The sequence below is a fragment of the Culex quinquefasciatus genome, chromosome 3 (genome assembly GCF_015732765.1).
Source record: "Culex quinquefasciatus strain JHB chromosome 3, VPISU_Cqui_1.0_pri_paternal, whole genome shotgun sequence".
NCBI classification, from domain to species: domain Eukaryota; kingdom Metazoa; phylum Arthropoda; class Insecta; order Diptera; family Culicidae; genus Culex; species Culex quinquefasciatus.
Window position 1 is genome coordinate 140588719 of NC_051863.1, and position 13151 is coordinate 140601869.

The 13151-nt window shown below is 37.4% G+C and overlaps 1 protein-coding gene across 2 annotated transcripts in view; it reads right to left on the reverse strand.

The window, feature by feature from the left end:
• The window catches only part of LOC6033565 (tetraspanin-18), a 68097-nt gene that overhangs the window by 45939 nt on the left and 9007 nt on the right, over positions 1 to 13151 (reverse strand). The window lies entirely within an intron of this gene.

Consider the following 13151-nt stretch of genomic DNA (forward strand, 5'->3'; position numbering starts at 1 on the left):
CGTCGGTCCATTAGCGTAAAAGAGGTTTTGAGTGACTCACCACACATAACCTCCGGACACCTAGAAATGAGCAGAAACTTGCAACAGAGACCACAAAAGACCCGGGGGCCGTTAAAGTGGATTGCTTTGCTTTTTTTTTGCTAAAATCGACGAAAACATAATTTCTTGGACCACCCTATTTCGAATAGGAACACCCTAATCTTAAAAAAAGGTCTTATTATTTTGGTCAAGAACCTCGCATGCCAAATGTTTGAGCAAAATCGGAGCACTTTTAATTTGGATCCTTCCTTTTTGACATGAAATCGCTGCGATGGGAAAAGGTCAATGCGGATGGAGAGCAAATCGGCTCAGTATCGCATCAAAAAGACTGGTAGTAAGTTTGAAAAAAGCAATGAAAATATGAAGAAAGACAAAAATAAAAATAAAACGATAGTATGGCAATGCGGATAGATCGATGAATCCCCTAACCAAGGACATAAAAGAGACAGATATAGAGGAAGGAAGAGCAAAAGAAAAACAAAAAATCAGGAACAATAAACAGTCAATGCGGATGGAGATCAAATTGGACCCACCCCTCACAAAGACATCAATATAGAAAAATTGATCATAGAAACATAGAACTCGTCTATTACTATCCGGTACATATCGGCCACAGTGGCAGTGCGTGGCCGAATGGTTACGCTGTCCGCTTTATAAGCGGATGATTCTGGGTTCGATTCTCATCTGCTTCAACCTTCCATCGGATGAGGAATTAAAATGTCGGTCCCGGCCTTGGTTTGTTAGGCCGTTAAGTCATTCTAGGTGTAGGAGTCGTCTCTTTGCCATAAGTACAAACAACACACCAAACCAAGCCTACTCCGGTGGAATCGCTGGTGGCGGTTGGACTCGCAATCCAAAGGTCGTCAGTTCAAACACTGGGGTTCAAGGTTCCTTGGAGTAGAAAGAGGTTTGGGTGCTCTCGCCATTCAAGCCTTCGGACTCCAAGGTTCGATCAGAAACTTGCAATAGAGACCACAAAAGACCCGGGGGTCGTTAATGTGGATGGTTTGATTTTTTGACATATCCAGGGTTGAAGAGGTTCCAGAACTTCATAAAAATCTGGGATCCGAATTGTGGTACATCAAAAACACAATTTAAAAAACGGGTTGTCCATAAATGATGACATTTCAAAGCCACTAATATTGTTGCCTCACTGCATTGATTGACGAAACAAATTGAAAACTAGTGAAGTTATGTTGATCACAAAACAAAAGCAGTTGAAATTAACCCCGAATTCAATTTGGAAAAAAGGGTAAATATTTAATTTTTGTACCTTGGTTCCCTAAGAATAATAGGGAGTAAATGAGCAAGTTTGTATCGCTAGCCTTGCAAAATTATTAGTTTTTACACTGGAAATCAGCAAATTTGATAGAAATAGGATTAAATCTTAAGAAAAAGATCATCCCATAAGTAGTCCTACAATTCTGTTACCTTAATCCCAAAGCCAATTTTCCCTCCTTCTAACAGCAGCTTTAGGCTCAACAAGAAAGAACTTCTTGAAGATAAGTTTTAACACGCAGCATTGCATTTCCACAAGCCATTTGGGCCTGAGCAAACCACCACTTGCCGGTTACCTCCCGGTCAGGGTCAATCGTTTACATGAAATTAAGGCCCAACCGTCAGCAAGTCAGTCATCAGTCGGTGTGAAACAATTGCACTACGCACTACTCACTACTCGTTGCACCTTGCCATGAAAGCTCATCGTTAAAGCCACGTTTCTCCCACGTTTACCACGTTTTTTTTCTTCTCTCGACTTAATCGCTTAATGGGAAGCTTAGTGGTCCGCCCTCCGGCAACCATTAATTCCACCTACTACTGCAACGTCGAAGCTCTCAGCAGGTTGCTCTTACAGGTTTGATGTCGGGCGCGTGTACGCGAGTCTGTGCCAAAAGCTCCAGACGTTCTGATCGGTCGCGTCGCGTTATGCAACCTTTGGCCCACGTCGAACAATCAATCAATAAATTTCCACGCATCACGGGCTCAATAGAGTCTCCTCGCTAAATATAGGTTGAATAGAAGTCTCGTAAAGCTGCGACTATATGGCTTATGCTACCGTTGTTGGGCGATGCTGCTACCATTCACTAAATTGGCAGTTCTCTGGAAATTATCATTTTTTTTTAAATTTTAAATCAGTGAAATTAAATTGAATTTAGCTACAGAAAATTAAAAGAACAATGGCATTAGAAAAAAAAAATTCTGTGAGGACAGTCTAAGAAAAATGAAAAACTCCTAGAGAATCGCTCGAATATGATTCAGAAACCTCATCAACCGCGAAGCCGAGGTGTTGTGATGAAGAGCTGTCATTGATGCTGCTTGGGGGTCCATCCCCATTCAGCTTTCAGCGCGATTTTGATCTGCTGGACGTTGACGCGGTCGGAAATCTGTGTCATGGGAGCAGAAAACCTGTTGCGCAAGTGACTGGACCATAATACAAAACAAGAGACGAGATGAGGCCCTGTTTTCGAACAGAAAGAAAGAGAATGGAATGGTAGCACAACACAGTACTCACATGCTGACCAATGAAGCCAATCAAAAGTCACCCGGGCACAAAAGTATGAAAATTGTCATAATCATCATTATCATTCATTTTTCAATCATCATGAGGTGTTTGTTGGTTATGTGCAATTCAAAAATGTGAACATTAGGTGTAGTTATGCGAGTAAAGTTGAGACCATGATTTTGGTTGAGTACATGAGGATAAAGTGAAAAGAGAAAGGATCGTTGAAGAGGGAGGGAGATTTGCTCAACACCACACGGTTTGATAAATTATGATCATTCATTTAGTCGAGAGGAGGTTTTTAAAGTGTAATAATAATTTTTCTCCATCTGTTCAAGAGCATGCTTCTCTAAGCCTTTAGTTTTGTTCGTCATGATTGTCTCAACGAGCCAGCTAAGGAAACTCGAGTGATTACGCAAGTGTGGAATGAATTGCCGATAAAATTGCAAAATAATTTGAAATAACTTGGAGTAAAAAGCCCCCACGATCGAATGACTTTTGAATAATTTATTATCATTCTCACGTCGATATATCGGGTGAGTTTTCAAAAAGCAGTAAGAGCCACCGTGACCTCAGACACTAATACGCTCAAACCCCGATGGTTTGACACCAACTTTTGTCAAACGAACGGGGTCCCCGAGCAGACGTTTGTTTTGATAGTATGCGTGAGCGCCTTGTGACAGTTCGTCACTTTTTAGTTTGACTTTGACCAACCAACGGGGTACAAACTAAAAAAGTGTCAAACGAAACCAACCACCGGGAGTTGAGTGTATTCGTTTTTCTTAAAATTGTAACAAAATTTCATTTATTCATTTATTATTCGTTCATTTTTCATTAAAGTAAAAGTTTGAGGCACTAAAAAGACGTGTAGATGAACAATCTTAAGCATCTTAAGAAATTGTTTTTTCGCCAGTAGGTCGAACACCGATGCAAATAAGGCTTTGTTTACCATTGGATCTTACGTCTTTTTAAAAACTAATCCGAGATATAAACGAATAGTTTGTAGTCAAATGTTTTTATAAAACGTATATGTTGCTTTTATGATATTTGAATTTTTTTAAATATTGTTATCAACTGCTACTCACACAAATCGAAAATAGTAGTTTATGCAACAAGTTGCAAAAACAAGATTTTTTCAACGACGTGTGCTGAAAAAATCAAGTTATGCAATTTCAATTTCCATACATCATTTTTTGCAGTTCCGAAAAACACCCTTTTATAGGAAATAATAAGTCAAATGTTCATGTATTTTGCCAATAAACCGTTTAAATAAAAATTTTTTTGAAGAGTATTACTTTTCGAAACAAGAGCTGAAAAATGTATAGTTTTTAGCATCCATTTCAGTGCTGAAAAGTAGAACTTTTCAGCATTTATTTTGAAAAGTGTAACTATTTGGTTCTTTTATTTTTGGTATAGAAAAGTAGGCCTTTTCGCCGTTCAAGAATGACAGGAAAAGTAAGTAGTTTCACGACGGAATTGCAAAAACAAGCAAATTACTTTTACTTACTTTACACCAACTTCAGGTTCGGGTATCAATGGGTTAATCTCAACGAATTTCGCTCAACATTAGTACAGATGCTTAAAATCACCCAAAAAATATTTTTTCGCTTGTTGAGCATGGGTTCATTTTTTCTGGGCACCCTACTAATCACGAGTTCCTGTAAATTATTGAAAACACGTATTTTTTCGAATGTTCTAGAACAAGATATCGAAAAATTTACCTCGGATTCTTGAACAGGGATATCTTAGGACAAAGTTTCACGCAAATCGACGAGGTTTAACAATGTTGTTTTATGAGTTTTAAAAAGTACCAATTGAGTGAATTTCCTCCCACAATTTCGTTTCAAAAAGTGCGAAAAATTGCCGTTATGTCTACCGATATCCAGTGGAGAAGGTGGTGGACGCGGAAAATGCGTCCTGACGGTGGTTTCCAGCGTGACTTCAGGAACACATCTTTTGGATTTTCCGAGCCTGTTGCAAAAAATTTAGCTGCTTTCCGGATTTCAACATCAACGTTTCCTGGTAGCAACTCATCGGCGGATGGTGATCTTCATCCGGTGCGTTTCCTCGGACAACCATTGGGTCCGTCGGTGACGTTTTCAAACTCGGTGAAAATTCGTATCATCAACCATCTGGCTATTTCAAGTTTGTCGACGGATCTCAAATTAATCAAATCGGACCACTCCTGATACTGAAGATGAAGCTGGTATTGAAGATACATAATTTGGTGAGCCCGTTCTTGTTATAATACAACAAAAACTTTCACTTATACGCTAACATTCAGTCATTCCACTCAAGACTAACTACGCCAATTTCCACTAAATACGCGGTAGGGTGTTCCCTTGGTCGTTCGCTGTGAGTTGTGGATTGCCTGCTTCTCTAATGAAGGTTCGACTGAGGGGGTATGCTTATTAATTTCTCGTCGCTCCATACCCTCAGTGACGTGATGGGAACAAGGGCGTCTATACAAAGTGTCCCTACACCCGCTACAAATTTCCGGCGCTTGGGGAGGGAAGAGGGAAACCATTTTGTTCTATGCGCCGGTATTTGTAGCATTAAAATTCGTGCAAAAAAACTTATGCATGTGGGTGTACAGATTACGGAGTAAAAGATGATCGAATTGTTCACCTAGCGCTCACATGTGTTTCGGGACCAAGTTGCCTGCGGGTATGGGGATCATACATACATACATACATACATACATTTAAAAAGTACCAATTGAGTATCAAACTGACTAGCATGTTTCCTTTCAAATTTATGCACATAGTTATTAAACAGAATCAATATCGATTGCATGCTACGAGGGGGTGGCTAATTACGATCACAATTAAAATACATGCCAATAGAGGTGAATTGGCGTTCAACATTTCACGAACCCGGTTCGTTGAACTCAGCTGTTCCCCTATTTCTTGAGCGCTGTACATTTCTTGGAATGCTTCCTGCCAGCAGCGTTGGTGCCATACAATACCGAATCCAGCCAATTGTGACCGGTTTGACTCCCTCGCAGTGAATTAGAAAAAAACACTTCCATTGGGACACACAGTCCAGCCAAAGAAACATGAAGTGTCCCCCATGGAATTCTATGCCAACTCTGGTAGTTGTTCCTACTATTCGGTCCCCCTTTATGTTGGTGTTTATTTTTCTCCGTTTCCACCTTCCCCCACCCAATAGTCTAGCAATGGCAAGATCGCGTGATATTTTTAGTGTTTGAATTATGCAGCGGATATGAATGCCATTCGGTGGTCGTTATGTGTTACGTGCACTTTTATGAGGCTGCCGCCTCCCACGCATCAGCCAACATAATCGCTTTCACTTGTCCCCCCTGCGGGAGAGTGGAAACGAACCTAGGAACTTGCCAGCAGCAGCACCAGGTTTCCCCTCGGTAGGATGAAATCGATAGTGCTGCTGCCACTGCCAGGCTTAAAGCCAACTGGATAAACTGGTGAGTGGTGGAAACATACCTGCTGAGCTGTAAGATGGTGCAATGAGCAACAGTTGTTTTGCTAGTTTTGTGCGAAATGCATGTTTTCTAGGGGGAATTGCTAGTTTTATTTCGTTTTCATTTTCCTTGAAGTTCTACCGGTGGTACAACTTAGATCGAGCGGTTAAACGAGTTTGGCTGCTCAAAAGTAAAGCTTAGCTTTGAGCAGTTAATCTGTTCACTAGTACTTAAGTGAGTTTCGCCACACATGTATATCTGTAGTGTACTCAAAATTTAGAGATAAACAAATGCTCTCTAGATTTATGGTATATTTTATAGAATAGGATAGAATAAAAAAAGAATAGAATAGAATAAAGAACGTATTAACATTTCAGAAATTTGTGTTAAAAGCCGAAGAAAATCAGATAATAACACGAAGCTAATTTACTTACGCATTTTTTTAATTACCAATATGTATACGGTTTCGTTTTTGTATTAAGTACACAAAATACATTTTGTGCAATTTAAGTTGAGTTATTTCCAAATTGGTAAATCAAATTCGAATGCCTTCAAAATGTAAGGAAAAAATTCCACGTTAGTACTTCTCTACGATTCCGCAAATTCAGTTTCCTTTGTATTTTTTTATTTGGATAAAACTTTATCCTCACATTCCCTATGTAAAATAAAGCTATTTTGCACCATTAGTTTTTTCCATACAAGTCTCCATAGTCCATATCATTAAAAGTTGAATTCCTAAAATACGTTTTTTTATAATTTTGGAACTTTTTTGATGCAGACGTCATTTGAGCCATAGTGCATCATAGTGCAAAATCTGGTTTCAGAGATAAAAATATCGGAATTGAGGTTGAATATTTTTAAAGTTCAAAATCAAATTTGATTTTGAAAAGAAATTTATCGAATTTTTAGAGTTCATGTATTCAAGTCAATTTTATTAAATTTTAACATTTTTAATTTTTGTAATTGAAATTTTTATGATAGCGATATTTTTCAAAAATCTTTTTTTTCTTTTGAACCAAATTTTGCACCATCATGCACTGTGGCTTACAAGATGTCTCTTTTAGTCTCCTAAAGCATATCGAAAAATTTCGGGAATTGATAGAAAGAATTCATCTTTTAGTGATAAAAAATTAAATAAAAAATCTTTTTTTATCGTGTTCCTATTGTTTTCGAAAAGTCCTAATAATATCCTAAGACTTTACCGAGAACACCAAATCGATCAATAAATACATTGTCAAGATACATAATTTCAAACATTTATATACTTTTTTTTGTATGACTAGCACCCAATGTTTTATTGAATAATAAATTAAAAATGCATTTTTCAATATTTCATCATCGCCATCTTGATTTTAAAAGTTCTAAATCATTTTAGAGTAGTTTAGGGGTCATACTTAAGCTCGAAAAACAAATAAAAAACAGTGAAATTATTTTTTTGTGATTTGATTATCCGAAGTGAAATTTTGCCAAGGCCTTCGGATAATCGAGTCTGGACTGTAATTCATATTAACTCAAAAATGATTAAATATATTTAATATTATGTTTCCCTTCTCACAAAAGAAAGGCTATAAAATCACTCGCAAAATGAACATCTTAACGACCTACATTTACTCATACATATCATTTCAGAAATAGGGGAGGTTCTTATAAACAATTGTAATGATATGTAAAGTACACAGTAAAAAAAATTATGGTAATATTACATCTGGGAATTGGAAATCTTTCAGAACAGAAAACATGAGTAATTGAAAAAATAGTAATCTTTCAAATTAACAAACAAATCTTCTGTACGAATTCACCACTGTTTCAGTGTTTTGCTAGTTTTTTTTTTGTCTAAATTGAGTCAATATTACATCATAAAATAGGTAATATTACTCCTTTCAATTTTGTTATACTTTTTTACATTGTGCTCCAACATGCTTAAAAAGCCATTTTGGCAAAGGTCTGAAAGATTATAAAAATAGTCGTTTTGAATGAAAAACTGATAGATCGTGATAGATCGACATTAGAAAGGTTTTTGAAAGAACTTTAAGATGTGCCAAAAAGGTGATCTGACAACACTTAATTTTTTGACCTTTTGTTTTTTTTTTGTTTTAAAGATTCCAAAATATGACATTTTTTTATTTCAGGGAATCAACTAAATAGTAGTTTTACGCTATACGTTCTTTAACAAACATTGACGAAATTATTCCACATAATTCAACAACGGGACATGTTTTATGAAGAGCAGAGCAGTTTTCTCAAGCCACAAAAAACCGTCGCTCAGTAGAGGAAGCCGGCCATTTAATTAAGTCAGAGCCCATTCGTACAAGTGCGTTAAGCTCGTGTTTAGCCTGCAAAGTAAGAAAACATTCTAATTGCTTCTTGTGCATTTCCTTTTCAGCACCAGCCAACCGTATACCAGGGCTAGGGATGTTCGGATTTGCTTGTAATTATACCCATTCATGTTTTCATCACGCGATGCGCTTCTCGAAACATATTAGTATGCATCATAAAAAAGGCGTATTGATGGCCGGGAGATTACACAGAGATTGGATAATATGTCGACATCCCCAACGATACACGTGTGTGCGGTTCGATCCGTTTGAGACTTTGTGAGTCGATTATGTGAACAACGACAAAAAAACTACCATAAAAACATAGGTAGGCAAAGTGTATCGAAAGACTCGCCAGCGCTAGGGAATGTCTGTGTGATTCAAGCTGGTTGTCTCCGATGACCCTCGGAGTCGTTGAGGTTGAGGTGCGGTAGGGCTTTCACATGGAGTGGTCTGAATACCAAAGTGGGAGACAGGTTCTAAAGGGTTTTTGTGGTGCCACCGTGGAGCCCCGGTTTAATGAGCGTGACGAGAATTGCCTTATTTCTGTAGGTTGGCCAACAAAGAGAATCTGCTTTGTGAGGAATCGCTTTTCAAATGAAACCCACGTTACACCTAGTGAATGTGTCTTGATCGTTTGGTTAAACATTTCTTCAAATAGTTTTTGGGAAAATGTTCATACTTCAAACATAGTTGTATGATCACCAGCATAATAGCAAATTTTATGAAATGACCCATGAAATTTCAATGTTCGATAACTAGACCCCTGATCAAGCAAACCCCCCAATTTCGACGATGATCGGAATCGCTACGCTAGATTGGACCTCGTCCAATCACCAACTAGATTACAACCGCGGCCACAAATTTTTCACCGCGGCAACAGCTTTACGACAGTTTCGCCAAAGACACAGCCAGCTTGATCCACCGACCACCACCGGGAAAATCAACCGCAGGGCCGTAATGGCCCGATCCACCCTACCTGGTTACCTGAACCCACCCGGCCACCAAGAGTCATTATATTTGATGTCGTACTTCCGGTTGGGGAAGTCACTTCTTGCCAGCCATCAACACCGCCCGGTCGACGAAGATCAATTTTATGTGGTTTTTATTTTGCTACTTTCGTTTATCCGGAGTTCCCCGCCGCGGCCTCTACCTTTTCCTTCAAACTTTGTATGTGCGTTTTTTTGTCTTGTGCAGAGTCCCAGGAAAAATCTAATCTTGGCCCCCACCGTTGTCGTTCACACTTCATCGAACCGGTCGCGTGGTGGCGGCGTGAAATGATGTAATAAATATTATATTTCTTCAGGAAGTAGCCTCACCGGGCTTGATCCGGCCGGTGTGGTTTTTGTTTGATGTTTGTTCCTTTTTTTTTTGTTCCTTGACAAGATAGATGGGATCAGACATGTTTCTTAGAAACACATGAGCAATTCTCTCAGTTTTCGGTCATTCGATTTTTTTTGTATTTTAATTTTTGTATTTTTTAATCCGGCTAAAACTTTTTTGCTGCCTTTGGTATGCCCAAAGAAGTCATTTTGCATCATTAGTTTGTCCATATAAATTTCTATACAAATTTAGCAGCTGTCCATACAAAAATGATATATGAAAATTTAAAAATCTGTATCTTTTGAAGGAATTTTTTGATCGATTTAGTGTCTTCGGGAAAGTTGTAGGTATGGATAAGAACTACACTGAAAAAAAACGAAACACGGTAAAAAAATTTAGTGATTTTTGATTTAAATTTTTGTCATTAATACTTGATTTGCAAAAAAACACTATTTTTTTTTTTGATATGTTTTAGGGGACAACTTTTCAGATATTTTCAGGTTGTGCTAAAATAAAAATTGACCGAGTTATGAATGTTTGAATCAAAACTGATTACAAAAAAAAAAAAATCGAAATATTGGTCGCAAAAATTTTTCAACTTAATTTTTTGATGTAAAATCAAATTTTCAATCAAAAAGTACTTTAGTGAAATTTTCATAAAGTTCACCGTTTTCAAGTTATAGCCATTTTTAGGTAACTTTTTTGAAAATAGTCGCAGTTTTCCATCCATTTTTTTTAAAGCTGAGAAAATTCTCTATATTTTGCTTTTTTGAACTTTGCTGATACGACTTTTGGTTGCTGAGATCAGGCCTGCAAAAAGTTTCCAACCCAGCGTACACATGAAACAAACCAAAATGTCAGTTCACTGCTAGCATGTGACTGTAAGCCTACTGTGTCTGTTCAACCACTGCCGCCTGACTCGTGCCGGTCGGCTGCTGGAGAATGAGAGACGTGAAAAAAAATTTTTTTTTTCGAAAATATTTATTTTTCCCGTGTTCAGTAGGTCATTTTGAGCAACTTTTGTTCTACGAAAAACTTTACTTCTCTTGTTTTATGTTTTTCTTGTTTCATTTTTAGTATTTAAATTTGCATTCATCTTGTTTATTTCATGTTTGTTTTTGGTAGTATTTAACCTACTCTACCACCTAATATAATTACATTTCGACTATCTAATTTTTTCACGTTTTTACAGTCACTTTTTCAATTTTTTGCATGTTTTCCACATTTTCTGTTATAGAAATGCACCATCATAATTTGATTTTTTTTTTCATTTTTAAATGCGTAGAGGCATAGTCTGGGACACTACAAAAATTACTGCATACTTCTTTTTACTGAAAATATAGGAAATGTTAGTAAAAAACACAGCCAAAGTTGACCCCTAAAAAAATGACATTTTTAAAAACATTGGCAAAGTCACATAAAACAAGTTAAACTTCCAACCCTGAAATTTTCTAAAATTTTAAGAGTTCTTCTTTCCAATGCTCAAAAATCGGTTGGAAAATTGATTTTTGGCGATCGGAATACTTCACGACTGTTTCATATTTTAACATTGTAAATCGGACCATTAGTTCGGTGAGACTTAGAAAATATCAATTTTCCTGTTTTTTAACCTTTGCATGGCAATATCTCAGCAACTAAGGGTCGTATCAACAAAGTCCGAAAAAGCAAAATATAGAGAATTTTCTCAGCTTTTCAAAAATATTTTTTTCATAAGTGGGCAAACATGGGCACTATTTTAGAAAAATCAATAACTGCGACTATTTTGAAAAAAGTTACATAAAAATGGTTATAACTTGAAAAAAAAAGTGCACTATCAAAATTTCTTTTACTTTTTGATTGCAAATTCAATTTTACATCGAAAAATGAAATTGAAAAATTTTTGCGACCAATATTTCGACTTTTTGGAAAAAATGTATTGATTTCATAACTCGGTCAAAGATGTTTTGATTGGTGCGCTGGAAGTGGGGACGCGAAGTCGTGATTATTCAGGTTAATTTTTTGTGTGCTTTTGTGTCGCTATTCGTTTGGGGTGAGTGATTGTGGTAATCGAATAATAGCATCATTGGTGCGCTGGAAGTGGGGACGCGAAGTCGTGATTATTCAGGTTATTTTTTTTTGTGTGCTGGTAATCGAATAATAGCATCATTGGCGCGCTGAAAGTGGGGACGCGAAGTCGTGATTATTCAGGTTAATTTTTTGTGTGCTTTTGTGTCGCTATTCGTTTGGGGTGAGTGATTGTGGTAATCGAATAATAGCATGCTTTACTGAATTATTTGTGTCTTGAGCGTAATTTTCGTTGAGTAATTGGTGTTTTTTGTGATCTTAATTAATTGTTTTGTGATTTTCAAAGCCCTTCCTATATCATCGTTGATCGGAAGGCACGGCGTCGGGTAAATTGTGTATAATTTTTTCGATTAAGGTTTTATTTTTTATGGTGAAAAAGCCATTTCTATATAATGATCGAAAGACGCACTGACATTTTGGAATAATTAATAGTGGAGTGAAATAATTGTGAGTGAGTGATTTTGTGTGTTAACCAGAAAGACCTTCCCATAGCATCGTTGCTCGGAAGGCTCGCCGACGGGTCTGTTATGAAAGTCCTCCCCATAGCATCGTAGCTCGGGAGGCATCGAAAAGCCAATACCTTATCCTACTAACCCAAAAAAATATTAATCACGTGATGCTTGAAGGAGATGCTGTGGATTCAACGGTCTCAAGCGGTATCAACAAGTATATAGCGAAAAACTGTGTGCTTGATGAGTCTGCAACTTCAACTATCGGACTAACATTCCTCCCTTTCGTTGAACTGCAGGCTGACTAATAAAGCAGGGATCTTCAGAGGTTAAACAGTGAACGGATGGTTGGCTCCCACTAATCATTTTTGATTCATTGTTTAACTTCAGCTGATCTGTCAATAACGGAGTAGCAGCTCATTGGCAGTCAACCATGCTCATACTCATGCTCAAAATGTATTGATTTCATAACTCGGTCAAAGATGTTTTGCCCATTCTGGAAATTTCTGAAAGGTTGGCATTTGATGTCCTCTAAAACATATAAAAAAAGTTTCTACCGTGTATCATTTTTTTCAGTGTAGTCCATATCCATACCTACAACTTTGCCGAAGACACCAAATCGAACAAAAAATTCCTTCAAAAGTTACAGATTTTTGAATTTTTACATATCATTTTTGTATGGACAGCTGCCAAATTTGTATGGAAAATTATATGGACAAGCTAATGATGTAAAATGGCTTCTTTAGGCATACCAAAGGCACCAAAAAAGATTCAGCCGGATTAAAAAATACAAAAATTAAAATTAAAGAAAAAAGACCGATTCCGTAGAGAACTGCTCTACTTAGCATAGCATAGCATTGGTGTCTACCCGTAGTTGCTACTCTGTTATTGGCCAGGACCTCCAAGAATTGCTCCGTGGACCACAGATGAAGAGTAGGAACCAATCATCACCACTTCGCAACTTTCAAATGTCCCTATCATGCTAGCCAATCAGAGCGCCGGCCACGACCAGTGGTAAGACACGG